The sequence below is a fragment of the Macrotis lagotis genome, chromosome 3 (genome assembly GCF_037893015.1).
Source record: "Macrotis lagotis isolate mMagLag1 chromosome 3, bilby.v1.9.chrom.fasta, whole genome shotgun sequence".
NCBI lineage: Eukaryota > Metazoa > Chordata > Mammalia > Peramelemorphia > Peramelidae > Macrotis > Macrotis lagotis.
The window spans coordinates 200,623,349-200,627,865 of record NC_133660.1 but is presented as its reverse complement, the minus strand read 5'-3'; the positions used below and the strand labels follow the sequence as shown (position 1 = coordinate 200,627,865).

General features: G+C 31.7%; 1 pseudogene; it reads left to right on the top strand.

Moving 5' to 3' along the window:
• The first annotated feature begins 286 nt into the window (after positions 1-286).
• Positions 287-399, top strand: LOC141519736 (U4 spliceosomal RNA; annotated as a pseudogene).
• Positions 400-4,517: the final 4,118 nt, after the last annotated feature.

The following is a 4,517-nucleotide window of genomic DNA, read 5'->3' as shown; positions in this document are numbered from 1 at the left end:
ACACAATGCAAATGTCCCTGGCTTCCCCTCTTAATCATGGCCCCAGTTCAAAAACCAATAAAATAGAAGTAAGGTCCTATTCCATTGTAACTAGTTGGGGTATCCAGGGTATTTGGGTCTGCTTTGAAAATTTTAGTTTTTTTCAAAGTAAGTGTTTTGGGCCCTGGGAGACAATCAATTAAGAGCATCCAATAGGTGCTGAGAGGTCAGGACTGGCATTACCTTGTGGCGGACCAGCAGCTCAGTCCCAAGATCCAACTGATGTTGATGATGATGATGATGTGATTGCTTTATGCAGTGGCAGTATAGTAGCAATGAGGTTTATTTAAGGCATGATTATTACTAATTGAAAACTTTTCCCAGTACCCTGCCATAATGAATTTAAGATCCAGAAATGAACTCTAACTGTAGCAACTTTAGTATACACTTCAGGAGCTTGAAGACATGCAAGTAGAGGGGAAACCCTATCTCTTAAACAGGCAATATACTTTTTGAACACTCCACTTGATAGGAAGTTTTCCCTCAAATTCACTAAATTTGACTCTTTGCAATTTTGAATCATTCTGCTTTTGCCAGTTTGGATGATCAAAGTCTAATCTTTCACTTGATAGTTCATAATTTACCTTGCTTCCCTAGTTTATTCTTCTCCAAGCTAAATATTCTTTTTCCTTCAACTTATATTATATAGACAAAAGGCCCTTCATCATCTCATTTGCCTTCCTATTTAGTTTATCAATGTCATTCTTAAATACTAAATAGTATGACATTGGATAAGATCCTATGCAAAAACTGCTTTACTCATTTTGAAATTGTGAGTTTAATTATTTGAATCCAAGAGTAAGACTTTAAATTTAAGATTTTAAAGTATCATTCAGTTATCAAGATGGTTTCCATCAGATTGACATGTTAACTCCTTTTCTCAACTTTTCTCCAAATATAAATTTAATGAGAATGCCTATCTAAATTACCAGAAGACAATTTTAAATAGCAGAGACCCAAAAATGGCCTTAAATTTTCTACTACAGAATTTGAGAAGATAACATTAAACAACTGACTGAATATGTCCATTCAACCTGTTCTGAATTCATCTAGTTCATCCCTTTCAATTTTTTCTTTGAAAGAATTAGTATCAGATACTTTGCTAGAAAAATTCTTTGAGTTCTTTTTATATTTTTAAAAACTGGTGAGTCACTGTTGTTGCTGAATTTTAGAGAAATAAGTTTGTGAAATAAATCTGCTTATAATGAAAATTCAGATTAAATGGAAAAATTAAGAGTGATGATTACTGGTTTTAATTCTTTCATTTATTTTTGACATAATGGACAAACTAACCAATAAGCATTTACTTACAAAACACTTATGACTATTTGCTTTTAATGTGTATGTTACTATAGTTATACAAAAGTAGTATTAGACATGGTCCCTGTGCACAAGGACTTAACAATAAGTTATAGAGACCATATAATATGAAAACTTGAAACAGTAAGGTGATACTAATAGAGCACTGAAATTTTTAATAGAAATAATAGCAGAAAGGAAAGAGCAATAGTTCATGGGAAAGTCAGGGAGTACTCTGTATAGTTGGCAGGACTTGAACTAACCTTTAAAATCTTCGCAGATTTTAATTAGGTATAATGGAGGAGGAATTCATAAGAGGGTAGCAACATGAGGCAGGATGATACAAGAATGTTCAATGATACTAAGATTTCACAATTTGTTTTTCAAGTTTTACTAAGATTGTCAGGATACAGGTTCAATTCACTTCATATCACTTGAAAACATTGTTTATCATCCCGCAAGTTCCTGTTCTGGTGTGTAACAAAAATAAATATATATGTATATGATATAAATTTTAGACAGATATTATTTATCTACATATATAAATTAGATATATAGATTATCTTAAGGTTTTGCTGGTAATTTTAAACTTTTAAAATCTGTTAGCTATGAGTCCATGTGCGTGTTCGTTGTATGGTGTGGGGGAAAGAGAGAGACAAAGAGAGACTAACAAAAAAAAGACTATAAAGTGGGCACATGATGTTTGGTTCTCCTTTTAGCCTTGGTTTCCATAAGTGGAATATTTCCAGAGATTCATAAACATAAACATATATAGATATATATTTATACATATATACATATTTAGACATGAAAATTATATAATGTGTATAGCTTATTTTAATGCATATATATAAATGAATATCTAAATAGTATGTATATCAGTTACACACATATAAGGATGGGTATTCCACTTATAAAAAATTATGTTGAAATACATATCTAAGTACACATATCTAAAATTCAATTATTTAAACATGTAGAGAGATTTAAAAATATACAATAGATTATTTAATTTTCATTTCCCAAAATGTGTCTATTTCTACCATGTAATTATATATACAAAGATATATCTGTGTATGTGTGTACACTTTCCTTTTATAGAAGCAATCTAAAAATTCTGAGGCAGAAAATGGTATCCTGTCACTAAAGAGTTTTCTTTCTTTTTTCCCTCTAAATTTATCTTATTTAAAGATATATTTTTCCCACCAAAGCTGTCCACAAGCCTAGCTTCTCACATATAAACAACTCGCACTTGTGTAACACTTCAAATTTGGACAAGCTTTCTAAATATATTTCTATATTTGATGCTATAAGATTAAGTTGATTTCCTTTAAATCAATCAATTAATAAGAATTAATTAGGCATTTAGTGTGTGCCAGATAGTCTGCTATAAGACTTGAGCATAAAAAATGAATGTCAAAAATATAAAAACAGTCTCTTCATTGAAGGAGTTTATATACTGAGGGCCACAAATAAATGTAATTAAATAGGTACATACATGGATAGAAGGAAGGTGACATTAGATGAGATGTTCTTAATGGCTAAAGGGACTCAAAATGCCTATTCAATAGTAAGATATTTTAGCTGAATCTTGAAAGACATTAAGGGCATAAAAAGGCAACGATGAAGAGACAATATATAGGAGACTAAAGGATCAGAGAAAGGAAATAGAGTATCCTTTGTATGGATAAGGAAGAAGATTGCTTTCAATGGATTATTGAGTATAGAGAAGGGAGAAGGGAACTTGGAAAAAATTGGAAATGTCAAGTTCTGCAACCTTTTAGATATATACAATGAGTGGAAATAAGAAGTGGAAAAAGGTGTGGATGTTGGGAAATTGAGAAAATGAGAGGGGAATCATGTATATTTATATGTGTGTGTGCATGTATGTATTAATGAATACATGTATTGGGATAAATCCACAGAACATGACAGGATCACTAATATAGAATAAAAAGAAGGCTTTACAAAGCTTTCTGTTACAGATGTTTCTTTGTTGTTGTCTTAGTAAATCATACTGATTCCTTTCTTTGTACTTTTTCAATACTGTTGTCCCAATCTGTCATACTTGCCATATCTAAGCGAAGTTTATTTATTGTTCAAGCTCCAGTTCAAATTCTCACCTCGTTGTATCTTCTCAAATGCTCCCAAACTGAACCACTTCCATTTGAATTATCATGGGAAAATATTGAATACCTGGGCAAGATATATTATTGAACAGTAAGGTACTCTCTTGAGTTGAATTCCCAACCATTCAAGTTGTACTTCAGAGAGCACAATTTGTATGGACTGATCATGTAACTTGAATGCTACACACATGCCTACCCAGAAGATTATTTTATGAAGAACTCATACAAGGAGTGTTCACACAGTTGTTGAAGAAACAGTACAAGGATACTTTCAAGATCTCTCTGAAAAATCTTAGTGTCAATTGTGAAACATGGGAGGCAATGACTTAGGATTGTACAGTATAGTTTTCCCACATCAAGGGGGATGCTATAACTCACGAGTATAAAATAATAACAATCATAGACATACAAATGAAACTTGGCATGTGAAAATTCAGAGCCAACTCCAAATATTCCAACAGATCATTTGTGACTGATCTCTGTTAGAGTAATTAAATATATCAATACTTCTATAAACATCTCACCTAAATAAAGTCAGATCTAAATAATTGGCTAAATTGCTCATGGCAAGGTTGAACTTATGTAATGAAAATGACAATTCTTCCTAAATTCAATTACTTATCCAATGCCATACCAATCAAACTATCAAATAATTATTTTACTGAGCTAGAAAAAATAGTAACAAAATTCATCTGGAACAACAAAAGGTCAATAATAACAAGGTGACTGATAAAAAAAATGTAAAGGAAGTTCTAAACAATACACTAAAGCAGCAGTCATCAAAACTGCCTGGTACTGGTTAAGAAATAGAGTAATGGATCAGTGGATTAGGATAAATTCAAAAAAACCAGTAGTAAATGATGATAGTAACCTATTGTTTGACAATCCCAAAGACTTTGGTTTCTGGGAGAAGAACTCACTATCTGACAAAAATTGGTGAGGAAAATGAAAATAGTATGACTAAAACTAGGCATAGATGCACATCTCACACTCTATACCAAAATAAGGTCAGAATGGGTACAGGATTTAGACACAAATTGTAAAAACATA